The sequence below is a fragment of the Colias philodice genome, chromosome 19 (genome assembly GCF_061535455.1).
Source record: "Colias philodice isolate Cphi_HAF_F1 chromosome 19, ilColPhil1 Martin Lab GWU primary, whole genome shotgun sequence".
NCBI classification, from domain to species: Eukaryota; Metazoa; Arthropoda; class Insecta; order Lepidoptera; family Pieridae; genus Colias; species Colias philodice.
The window spans coordinates 4,945,914-4,959,273 of record NC_143104.1 but is presented as its reverse complement, the minus strand read 5'-3'; the positions used below and the strand labels follow the sequence as shown (position 1 = coordinate 4,959,273).

At 36.8% G+C, this 13,360-nt stretch overlaps 1 protein-coding gene across 4 annotated transcripts in view; it reads left to right on the top strand.

The window, feature by feature from the left end:
- The first annotated feature begins 5,233 nt into the window (after nt 1–5,233).
- Csk (C-terminal Src kinase) overlaps nt 5,234–13,360 on the top strand; it is a 52,574-nt gene continuing 44,447 nt past the window's right edge. Inside the window, exon 1 of one of the 4 annotated variants that reach the window (XM_089707088.1) lies at nt 5,234–5,387. The gene's annotated coding sequence lies outside the window, so the exon portion shown is untranslated. Of the gene's footprint in view, nt 5,388–11,283; nt 11,634–13,360 lie in introns of those variants that run through there. The other 3 variants (XM_089707091.1, XM_089707090.1, XM_089707089.1) reach the window with 3 other exon arrangements.

Here is a 13,360-nt window from a genome sequence, read left to right as displayed (position 1 = left end):
AAGAATTTGATTGTTTATGTTTTATGTTAAAAAATGCATCTACTATTTTTTTAATTCCCCATATATCTACAGATTTTTTCGATTCGCGTCTCCTGATTTTCTAAAAATGGATCTGGCAACATTGATGATGATATCGGAACGATTTTGTCGGATAATGTGAAACTAGCACATTGTATCGGCTATCTATCGCATATCGGCTATCGGCGTCCGACATCGATATAGGATCGGATAATGTGAAAACGCTCTAACTTCTACGTATGTTTGGGGCCTATTAAGGCCCTAGTACACAATGGCGTGTGATTGGCCATGCCATACAATTCTGTGCATACAATGCACAAATGTAGGCCACGTTCACAGTGATCACACAATGGCCCATGGCATGGCTGGTTGCTGCATGGCAAACGACTTGTGATGGACGTGGAAGTAAGTATAATATTATGTATTCATCATATTGATATAATAAAATATTTTCCATGAAAACTTGAATTTATTCGCCATTATGTACTTATTTTCATCTTTAATAGTTTAAAGTCACTTACCCCGTTTTCCAATTACAGCACTAGAGCGCATTATGCAGCATAATGCTTAACGTTGAATGTTCCAACTACAGCAACGCTTCGCACAATCGAGCACTAGAAAAAGTAATGCGCGTGAATTGATGCGCAAAGTTAATTCAAATTGTGTTAAAAAAATAAATATATAAGTATGGATGAAGGTACAAACATTGAAAAAAATGTTAATGAAATAATCAAAATCCATATTACTTAAAATAACCGTAAATATTTTTCAAACAATTATTATGTATTACACTTTATTTACACATTAATGAGGTTATTTAACTCCAAGAGCGTTTTCACATTATCCGATCCGATATCGGATATCGGACGCCGATAGCCGATATCCGATATCGGATACAATTTGTCCTTTCACATTGTCCGATAAAATCGTTCCGATATCATCATGAGTGTTGCCAGAAATTTTTAGAGAAAACTAAACTAAATTGCCAGTTGATAAAAAAAAGGTATAATTTAAAAAAAATCAAATGTTATATTATCTCTAGATCTATCATAGTTGTACATGTACATCAAAAATAACTACGATAAAGAAATACAACTTCAAAAAAGAAAAGTAAAATGTAAAAAAAGATTTGATATCACAAATTACAGCATATTATTTAGATGTGCTATTGCACGCCTCATAAGCGAAGCGTTGAGGTGGGTACTACTGTCACTTCGCGCAAAACATCTGATCTGATCGTATGCTCTGTAATTGCAAACTTAGGGCGCTTGTGCACTACAAGGAATTTTACTGTCCGGCATTCCGATTTTTTACGGTCCGGTGTGGCATGAAAAAACCGATGAATTGCTTGTGCACCTGTCCGTCTTTACTCGGATCAGTGCGGTACAGTTCAAGGAAGTATGGCGGTATAATGCTATCATAAATGATTGTTTTCGCATTTTACAAGAAACGAGTAAAATATAGAAGGTGAAATATTATATTACTTCGTTATAATAAAAAGTAAAGTTCCGTAAGAGATTTAAAATGCGTGTTTCACTTATTTATTATAATCGGTGACGAGGAGCTAAATCTATTCCCACTTGAACTTTAACTTACCAACACTTACTTAGATAATAATTATAGGTCAATGCTTGGTCAATGTATCCATACTAATATTATAAATGCGAAAGTAACTCTGTCTGTCTGTCTGTTACTCAATCACGCCTTAACTACTGAACCAATTTGCATGAAATTTGGTATAGAGATATTTTGATACCCGAGAAAGGACATAGGCTACTTTTTATCCCGGGAAAATGACGCAATCCCGGAAATCCCACGGGAACTATGCGGGTTTTTCTTTGACTGCGCGGGCGAAGCCGCGGGCGGAAAGCTAGTATAAAATAACAATACCGACTTCTCAAATCTCATTGCCAGCTAAAAGAAAGTAAAACAAGAGCTTGCTTTCAATATTGGCATATGCAATAAAAAGAGTAAAATCCAAGCAAGTGGGCACTCGAAAACAATTATACCTACAGCGACTCGTAAACTCAAAAAACCATCCGGAATAGGGAAAAGTAAAATGTCGGACAGTAAAATTACGTGTAGTGCACAAGCTAGTATTTAGATTAATTGCGTGCCATACCGGACCGTAAAAAATCGGAATGCCGGACCGTAAAATTCCTTGTAGTGGACAAACGCCCTTAAAATGTCTTTATGTATCATACATTGCACTTGTAAGATAATACATACACACACATATTAAGAAAAAACACTATTTTTAACGTTCATGATATTTTTGATGTCATTTTTGTTATTTAAACTAGTTAAAAAACAGTTTAAAAAAGTTCTGTCTTGGACGTCCGTGTGTCTGTATGTGCGGATCCTTTTTCTTGTTAACACGATAGCGACCGAAATACTTTACTAATCGAGTCTTTTTTTTTCTCTTACGCTTGAGTATGCTCAGGAATAGAACCCTTTCATTTTTCAGGGTCTGATTCGATGTGGTTTAATTGTTATAAAATAAACAAAAATAATAATTAATAAATATTTATTAAAAAAAATTATGAGGCGTGCACTTTTGGATTTTCCAAATTATTTATTAAATAGTTTTGATATCGGTCATTTGTATAACATAATATACTTATGTTAACACATTCTATATTAAATAAATTTATATCAATACCTACTACAACCTAGTATTAGTTAATAGTTTTAGTAATACATATTTGTAAATACCTTTCAAAATCTATTAAATGTATTTTTAGCAAGACGTACCTAGTCATTTAGTCATTTTTTCACAACATACATTTATCACGTAGTACCTATGATAAATTTATTAAGTGATACAATCTTTGTTCACATTTTCTTTACTTTTTCTTATTACCTACACTGTAATATCCTAAAATAATATTGTCACTCGTTCAAATATATTTGTAATATGATTGTTGTAATTTCCTGTAAGTAAAGATACATAAATTATTTTATTGTCATAAGCAATTATTTTAGAATTAAGAGTTTTCAAACTTTGTATTCTTTGTTGTAAATTCAAAATAAAAATAAAAGCGGTGTAAAATCTCCTCCTTTTTTTGAAGTCGGTTAAAAACAAAGCACTCAATGACAACAATACATTAATGCATCTACAGACGCTCCGATTTGGTTGGTGCCAACCATCCGACCACGACCAAATCGGAAAGTGTAGAGAGCGGTCGGTCCGACATAATTATTATTAATATTGGTTTGACGTGGTCGGATGCGCCAGCAATACCGACCAAACCAACTTCCTATCCGATCCAACCAAATTGGAACGTGTGGAAGCTTTGTTCCGACCAAATCGGCTCATTCCATAGAGTAATATAGGTAATTGGCTCATTCACATTTGCAACGCCGCCGGTGTAGGACGTCAACATGAACGCCGAGGGAGTTACGGTCACCGAACGTGACATATTAATAAAATTACTGGAACTATTAGCATCTACAGACGCTCCGATTTGGTTGGTGCCAACCATATTGGAACCGACATGGCAACCATTCCAACATTGCTACAGATTGTCCGACGGTTGGCCTTCCAACTGTCAGTTGACCATAGAGTAATATATGTCAGTTGACCATAGTACGAAGAGAATGGGCTAAATTCTACTATAGAAATAGAGAAAATTACAGTCATATGCGGCTCTTATAACTTATTTTTTTAAGGTTTTTAATGTAGCCGCACTGTCAATTTTTTTAATACTTCTAACATATTAAAATACGCTTGATTTCTGGCATCTCTATTTGCGTAATCTTTGTTACTTAAGTCCCACAAACAGGGAAAGTCTTTATATAGTTCCAGTAATTTTATTAATATGTCACGTTCGGTGACCGTAACTCCCTCGGCGTTCATGTTGACGTCCTACACCGGCGGCGTTGCAAATGTGAATGAGCCAATTACCTATATTACTCTATGGAATGAGCCGATTTGGTCGGAACAAAGCTTCCACACGTTCCAATTTGGTTGGATCGGATAGGAAGTTGGTTTGGTCGGTATTGCTGGCGCATCCGACCACGTCAAACCAATATTAATAATAATTATGTCGGACCGACCGCTCTCTACACTTTCCGATTTGGTCGTGGTCGGATGGTTGGCACCAACCAAATCGGAGCGTCTGTTTAATTGGAACATGAAACGCACCAGCAGGTTGCGCTAAGTTCAGTGTTGAAAAAAAAATATTCTTAGAGCGTTTTCACATTATCCGATCCGATATCGGATATCGGAAATTGCACACTGGAGATTGCACTATGACCAATAACTTGTAACAAGAAAATATGACGTTGAATGACGCCTGTATGTTTTTTTATCCCTTTCACACAAACTTGCCAAGTAAGTGTATCTACAGACGCTCCGATTTGGTTGGTGCCAACCATCCGACCACGACCAAATCGGAAAGTGTAGAGAGCGGTCGGTCCGACATAATTATTATTAATATTGGTTTGACGTGGTCGGATGCGCCAGCAATACCGACCAAACCAACTTCCTATCCGATCCAACCAAATTGGAACGTTTGGAAGCTTTGTTCCGACCAAATCGGCTCATTCCATAGAGTAATATAGGTAATTGGCTCATTCACATTTGCAACGCCGCCGGTGTAGGACGTCAACATGAACGCCGAGGGAGTTACGGTCACCGAACGTGACATATTAATAAAATTACTGGAACTATATAAAGACTTTCCCTGTTTGTGGGACTTAAGTAACAAAGATTACGCAAATAGAGATGCCAGAAATCAAGCGTATTTTATTATGTTAGAAGTATTAAAAAAATTGACAGTGCGGCTACATTAAAAACCTTAAAAAATAAGTTATAAGAGCCGCATATGACTGTAATTTTCTCTATTTCTATAGTAGAATTTAGCCCATTCTCTTCGCACTATGGTCAACTGACATATTACTCTATGGTCAACTGACAGTTGGAAGGCCAACCGTCGGACAATCTGTAGCAATGTTGGAATGGTTGCCATGTCGGTTCCAATATGGTTGGCACCAACCAAATCGGAGCGTCTGTAGATACACTAAGCATCAGCATAATTCGGCATTGTGCGGCACTGAGTCGCATTATGCTCTGTAATTGGAAAAGAGCCTTAGCTAACGTTATTAAGTATTGAGTCTCTACATAAAATTATTATATTATTTCTATAGAGAAGAATCGAAATTATGTAGTATCCTTCTCAAAAAAAAAATAGTTCTCTATGTTATTGACAGCAAAGACCATAGACAAACTAAGTAAATTTATAAAATGGCGGATCTGTATGAGTGACGTATGTGTTGTGTTTATGAAATTGTAATATTTTAAAGTGTTGTGGATAAAATATGAATTGAACTATATAGTATATTCATCCTTTCCAATTCTGTTTTCGGTAAGTTTTAAATTTAAAGTTCCTATCCTTATTTCTTTGTATTCAAAATGGTTTAGGGCTGTTACGCGATGGAGCAAATTGTAGGCGGACGGATTGTGAAGTACGAATTACTAAAGGACGAATTACTTCGTGCAAATAATATTGTCATAGAGGTCTACATTCACAGCAATATTTTTCTTCAAATGAAAAATAATTCAAATCTTCTTGAGACAAACATTTTTAAGTCGTGATAAAGATTGGTACCTATTCTTAGTTTCCGTATTCGAACATAAATCATGCAAATTGGTTACGATTGTGTACAGTAAATTAAATTTTGATTTTTTTTTTCATTTCAATATGTCCTCTTTTATTATAATAAATAAACAATTAAAAACTAAACATATTATATTATAAGTAACAGAAACGGAAAGACAGGAATAAATTTTAGAATGCACTACTATATTGTAGGTGTTACAATATGAATAAATTTAAATGGAAAAATAATTATTAAAATTATATTAAGACATTTATAAGTTACAGGTGGTGTTATTAACTCAACTTTCTTTTATATAGATAAAACTCCTGTTTTTATAACTGTGTGTATCCAAATCCGCTATGCCTTTAATCCACAGAATTTGTTCAAGATATAATTTGAAAGAATGGACAACAAAATTATAACAATTTTTTTTTCTTCCTACCAAATGGTGGAAATTGTAAGAATGCTAAATGAATGGGTATTGTAGTGTTTTTCTGTCATATAATGGAGTTATTTTTTTTTTTTTGCATTATTAATATGCACACTTATTAGAATCCATATCTATAAGATACAATGCAGATATATCATCATATTTTGTGTCATTAATGGGTACTTCAAATATAAACAGATTGTTGGCTCTAATTTTTTTCCAAAATTTGTCAATATGTTTCAAAATAAATTAAAAATTGTAGATGGTCTTCTAGGAGTGTTTTCCTAAGATTTCCCCACTTAAAAAAAGGAGTGTTTTCTTGTAACTGTAACGGTAAATTTAACTGCCCTTACGGACCCATCTCAAAAATCCATCCTGTATCCCTTGCAACACCATCCAAAGGGAGAGTACTTTGAATCTTAGTACTGTATACAGAAAATTTTACTTAAAGAGAACACTCCATTGCTTTTGAAAAGAAACAATCTGTGTTCAAAAAAACTTAATCCTGATTTTGGCTCTATGTATAATGTTATTTTTACCAAAACTCTAAACCATAAAACATTTTCAAATCAAAATATACATATGTACATATTGTTGGCTTCATCTTAGACCACATCAGCTATGCTTACCAGAAGAAATTTTAAGATTGTGTCCATATCCAGCCTACGGCAAATTAACAAGCCAAAAATAATCGAAATAAATCAAGCTATTCTTTAGTTATAAAATACAGTAAAATACAAACGTTATATCAATTATTAATATGTAAATTTTAAAATCTCAAAATCCTACATGTAGTAGGTAGATTATAGATAGGTAGGTGAGGAAAGATGTCATCTGTCCCAAAACTGATATGGAACAAAGCCTGAGTTCTGCAACCTAAAATAAGGCGGAAATGAGTTTGTCTGTCTCTGTGTTGCTGATCCATATGTGTTGACAAACGACGGGCGCGTCTGATGACATCATAAAAGCGGCTATTACGCGCTTCAATTGTATTTTTTTTTAATACTTGTAGATTGCTGAAATTCATTAGTTTATTCTTCTAGTTAATATATTTTTTTATTAAAGATAAGCATTAGTTAGTAGGCAAGTTTGGAATAGTGCACGATCTACATTCTACATTAATACGTGTTTAAAGAAAGAAAATTTATATTCAGAATGAAAAAGGTTCGTATAAATTATGTCGCAAGTACTATTTATTCATGCCTCATGTTCACATTTTTCGCATCACAGAATAGTAAATAAGTTAGGTAAACTAGGATATCTATTATCTGCATGCAAAAATGTGCAAGATATGTACAATATCTACTTCTAAAGGTTATGCAATTCTTGAAATGGTTTGTTACCAGTCATAATTTCGTTAGTAAAAGTAAGATTCGTTATACTTTTCAAATCGAGAGCATTCCTTGAGTAACCAGCGTAGTCGGTCACGGGGCATTGTGGCGTGGCGCGAACACTACCGTACGTTGGATTCCTCTCACGCTCCAGTTGTCACAAATACCACTAATTGTATCGCGTTTTTACTGCATCGGTGAGGAATTATGGTCATGTTGACATGAATGCTCTGCTGAACTACTAATCATCTATATTATTACGCCACTTGGACGATTACGATACAATTGCAGTGCTCTGGAAATTTTCCTGGAAAAATGCTTAATCATCCACCGATTTTAATTTATTTCTGTAAAATCGAACGTTTGCGCTCGCTCTGTCTTTCGAGTTGTTTAAGAAATAAATATTACTCTGATAATGCAAGGTTTGAACGAAAATTCGCGCTGTTCCCTACGTTTGAATATCGCTGACTGCTGTTATAAAACTGCCTCATTATATAATTAATTATATAGTTAAGGACGCGTTTACGAATCTGACAAAAATACGCAGTTTTTCAGTGCATTTTGCGGCGAAATAGTACAAAACCAAATATAACTAATAATTACCATAAATAGATTACTCCTTAATCTTTAAATGGTACTATATTTTAAGTCGAAAATTTTGGTTTATAATATTGAAAAAAATAATTTCCGTTGCCTCTTCACCCAAAATTGACAATATCGTGCTGAATAAACGAACATTTTTCTTGTATTTAATAAAACAAATTGATTTATTTAAAAATATTTTAAGTAAGTAGACATGTCTAACTCAAAAAGGTACTAGATAAAACTATCAAAATGTTACAAATAGGCTGAGAAAAAAATGATAATGAAACCTTATTTTTTCACATATTTAGTTGTAACGCGTGATACTTATTGGATTGAAATAAGGGTTATTTTACCGGCGCATCTTGATTTATTGCACAAAAATTTGTAATGAAATATTTTAGTCTGCGCTCGGCCGCCGTTGTGAGTGGACACTGTGACGCTTGTAAGCAGCTCCTCGTTTACGAAAAGATCACTGTACGAATACAAAATATTTCACCTAATAAACTTGATCCTTCACGCATTTATTTTATTTATAGATTTTATACTTATGGGATTATAAATTTCATATTTAGTTTCTGACTTGATGGAGTGACCTGAACGTATACTTCGAAGACTGCTACTGGAACTAATAGACGAGTAGAGCTAGGTATGCCGAGTTTGGGCTCGTTTTGTTAGTTATGTTGAGACCTTACCTCCGGACTTGATGGAGTGACCTGAAGGTGTACTTCGAAGACGGCTACTGGAACTAATAGACGAGTAGAGCTAGGTATGCCGAGTTTGGGCTCGTTTTGTTAGTTATGTTGAGACCTTACCTCCGGACTTGATGGAGTGACCTGAAGGTGTACTTCGAAGACGGCTACTGGAACTAATAGACGAGTAGAGCTAGGTATGCCGAGTTTGGGCTCGTTTTGTTAGTTACGTTGAGACCTTACCTCCGGACTTGATGGAGTGACCTGAAGGTGTACTTCGAAGACTGCTACTGGAACTAATAGACGAGTAGAGCTAGGTATGCCGAGTTTGGGCTCGTTTTGTTAGTTACGTTGAGACCTTACCTCCGGACTTGATGGAGTGACCTGAAGGTGTACTTCGAAGACGGCTACTGGAACTAATAGACGAGTAGAGCTAGGTATGCCGAGTTTGGGCTCGTTTTGTTAGTTATGTTGAGACCTTACCTCCGGACTTGATGGAGTGACCTGAAGGTGTACTTCGAAGACGGCTACTGGAACTAATAGACGAGTAGAGCTAGGTATGCCGAGTTTGGGCTCGTTTTGTTAGTTACGTTGAGACCTTACCTCCGGACTTGATGGAGTGACCTGAAGGTGTACTTCGAAGACGGCTACTGGAACTAATAGACGAGTACAGCTAGGTATGCCGAGTTTGGGCTCGTTTTGTTAGTTACGTTGAGACCTTACCTCCGAACTTGATGGAGTGACCTGAAGGTGTACTTCGAAGACTGCTACTGGAACTAATAGACGAGTAGAGCTAGGTATGCCGAGTTTGGGCTCGTTTTGTTAGTTACGTTGAGACCTTACCTCCGGACTTGATGGAGTGACCTGAAGGTGTACTTCGAAGACGGCTACTGGAACTAATAGACGAGTAGAGCTAGGTATGCCGAGTTTGGGCTCGTTTTGTTAGTTATGTTGAGACCTTACCTCCGGACTTGATGGAGTAACCTGAAGGTGTACTTCGAAGACGGCTACTGGAACTAATAGACGAGTAGAGCTAGGTATGCCGAGTTTGGGCTCGTTTTGTTAGTTATGTTGAGACCTTACCTCCGGACTTGATGGAGTGACCTGAAGGTGTACTTCGAAGACGGCTACTGGAACTAATAGACGAGTAGAGCTAGGTATGCCGAGTTTGGGCTCGTTTTGTTAGTTACGTTGAGACCTTACCTCCGGACTTGATGGAGTGACCTGAAAGTGTACTTCGAAGACGGCTACTGGGACTAATATACGATACGATGATAGTGGTAATATAATGTATCTATCTATTTATAATCAATGTGTAGAGTAGAGTAGTGTAGGGTAGGATAGATAGGGTAGGGTTATGTAGGGTAAAAGATAAAAAAATGGATAAAACTCACGAAAAACAATTCTTTTTAATTAATTCTTAGTTTTCATTATATTACTATGGCAATTTGATGAATGTTCCTGTAGTTCCATATTTCTTTTGAATCTTGGATCGGTCAATTCTGGAAGGAGGCTGTTCTTATAAAATGGAATTAAATGTGTCTTCATGTTCTCCTTCAAAAATTGATCGTCATATCTTTCCAGTTGCCCTTCGGGTGTATCATCACGACTACCTTCACGTAGCTCTAATCGTCTATTAGTCCCAGTAGCCGTCTTCGAAGTACACTTTCAGGTCACTCCATCAAGTCCGGAGGTAAGGTCTCAACGTAACTAACAAAACGAGCCCAAACTCGGCATACCTAGCTCTACTCGTCTATTAGTTCCAGTAGCCGTCTTCGAAGTACACCTTCAGGTCACTCCATCAAGTCCGGAGGTAAGGTCTCAACATAACTAACAAAACGAGCCCAAACTCGGCATACCTAGCTCTACTCGTCTATTAGTTCCAGTAGCCGTCTTCGAAGTACACCTTCAGGTTACTCCATCAAGTCCGGAGGTAAGGTCTCAACATAACTAACAAAACGAGCCCAAACTCGGCATACCTAGCTCTACTCGTCTATTAGTTCCAGTAGCCGTCTTCGAAGTACACCTTCAGGTCACTCCATCAAGTCCGGAGGTAAGGTCTCAACGTAACTAACAAAACGAGCCCAAACTCGGCATACCTAGCTCTACTCGTCTATTAGTTCCAGTAGCCGTCTTCGAAGTACACCTTCAGGTCACTCCATCAAGTCCGGAGGTAAGGTCTCAACATAACTAACAAAATGAGCCCAAACTTGGTACACGTAGCTCTAATCATCTATTAGTTCCAGTAGCCGTCTTCGAAGTACACTTTGGCAAGTACTTGTTTACCAATCAATCACTGTCCAATGAAATTAGGTAAATGGTATCTACTTTTGTGACCATTCAACGTTACAAACAAATCAAAGTAAATTAAAAAAAAAAACATGGCAATAAAAATAAGTTCAATTATCAAGTCGTGTCAGTTTAGTCATAATTTCGTCGTTTCTCGCATTTCGCTGTGTGTGTGAGCCGTGCACGTGTAGTAGTAAGACTCAAAACGTAAAATTGATGCGCGTCAATTTGTATATGCGTCCTTAATTAAAATACAAAAACTAAAGCAATCTCAACGTAGGACGTAGTTGGTGTAATATGTTTACTAATAGGGAAATTTTGCCGGAGTGGAAATCGCGCAACTCACCGGCAGTATTTAGTTGACGATCACGTCGATCGCACGTTAACGACACCGATACTCGCTTCATTGACAGATGATAATGAGTTTCGGTGGACGGTCGTAAAAAAAATAATGATTATGTGCTGGTGCCCCTTCCGGACACGTTGTCAATGTAAATAAACAAAAGAATCTCCCGCCCCCGTTGACTCACCGCAAAACGTCGTCAAGTGTGTAAAATTAGACTGTGATGTGCTTTGTAATTTTTTTTAATTGTCAGCATAAATTATGAATCGGTAATTAATTTATAATAGTGATTGTTTGTGCTATCGGTGTGTATGCGTTGACGTATAACACATTGAAATTTGAAAGTAAGTAATGAGTATCAATTATCAAACAGGAAGTAAAATATTTATGTGTTTGGTACAATTTAATTTTGGACACAGGATGCAAAGCGCGCAAAAAGCACTATTCTGGGACCGAATCAATACAAGCCGCTTTAAGTTGTAAGTTGTGGCGCTTTAAATAAACCATATGGCGAGCGTTTTGTTGAGTGTAGCTTCCGTTGTGCTACAAAAACCTTTAAAAGCTACATCGAGCAATTAGTATACTTCCATTTAAAGACATCATACATCTTATTCTTTCTTTTACAAAAAGCTTTTCTTATTTTCTGGTAAAAATGAACCTTATATTTCATACAAAAAAAAATGAAAAGTATGATGCATCCTTATAAAATCACTGTCTATGTTGACTTGCGTAAAAATGTAATCACATATTCTGTTTACGTATCGATTTTTAACGTAGGTACCTGCCTAATAAGAAGCGGCCAAGAGTGCTGTGGGTATCGAACTATAACTTACCATATTACATATTATATACTTACAAGACCACTAGAAGATCAAGTTACAAGTTTTTATTTTGTGTTAAAATAAATATTATCTACATCATCACTGACTGGCTCTCTCTCTTTAGTCGTTCCCTCATTACTGAGGATCGAGACTCCTACCACCAGGGTTGTTAATTAATTGACGCCATCGAGTCCGTTCTGTGGCCACTGGCCAGATGTAGCGCCGTATTCATCGGTAGGTCCATGTGTTCCGAAATCTGGTCAGACCACCGCTTGGGACTCCTTCCTCGTAACCTCTTGCCTTCAACCTTGCCAGTAATAATTAATTTTTCTAGGTTGTCGAGATTCCGGCGTGAAATATGCCCAAAGTATTTCAACATTCGCTGTCGGCATACGGTCGATAATCGTGGCTGGTTTGTAAGATGTAATTCGTTCAATATTGAAATGTTTGTTCTATGAGCGGTCCACGGAATCCTCAACATTTTGCGCCAACACCACATCTCAAAGGCATCGATTCTATTTCTATCAGTCGCTTTGAGCGTCCAGGACTCTGCTCCGTATATGAATATGGAAAAAACCAATGACTGCACGATTCTTATCTTTGTCCGATTGCTTATGTTCCTATCCTTCCAAAGTTTAGTAAGTTGCGTCATAGCCGATTTTGCCATGCCGATGCGCTGCCTTATTTCTGCTTCACAGTTGTTAGTGTTATTTATAATGGAACCTAGATATCTAAACTGTTCCACTATTTCATAGTTTTTGAGTAAGTCTCTTGAGTTAAGACAGCATTGACGGTCGACAATCATGATTTTAGTTTTACTCTTGTTAAAGTGAAACTTTTATTACATCGTCTCAAACTTTTTGGTCTGTGTAGCGCATGTCGCGTGTATCGCGGCTGCCGAGTAGGTATACCTACTCGGCACGCGACATGCGCTACACAAAGCAGTGTTTGGAACCGTTCGAACAGTTTCACTTTTACCGTGGTTTCATAAAACCACACAACATTTTTAACAATTAAACCATATTCTCTACTGACTTGTTCTAGGCGAGCTAACAACTCAACCATTTCGGTTACGGAAGATGCAAAGAGTGTGGTATCGTCTGCATATCTTAGGTTTGAAATTTTATTACCGCCTAGCTTAATCCCGCCTTGCCAGCCTTCTAGATCTTACGCATTATGAGTTCTCCATATATATGTTAAAGAGTATTGGTGAAATCACGCATCCCTGACGCACGCCTTTATGAAATTTG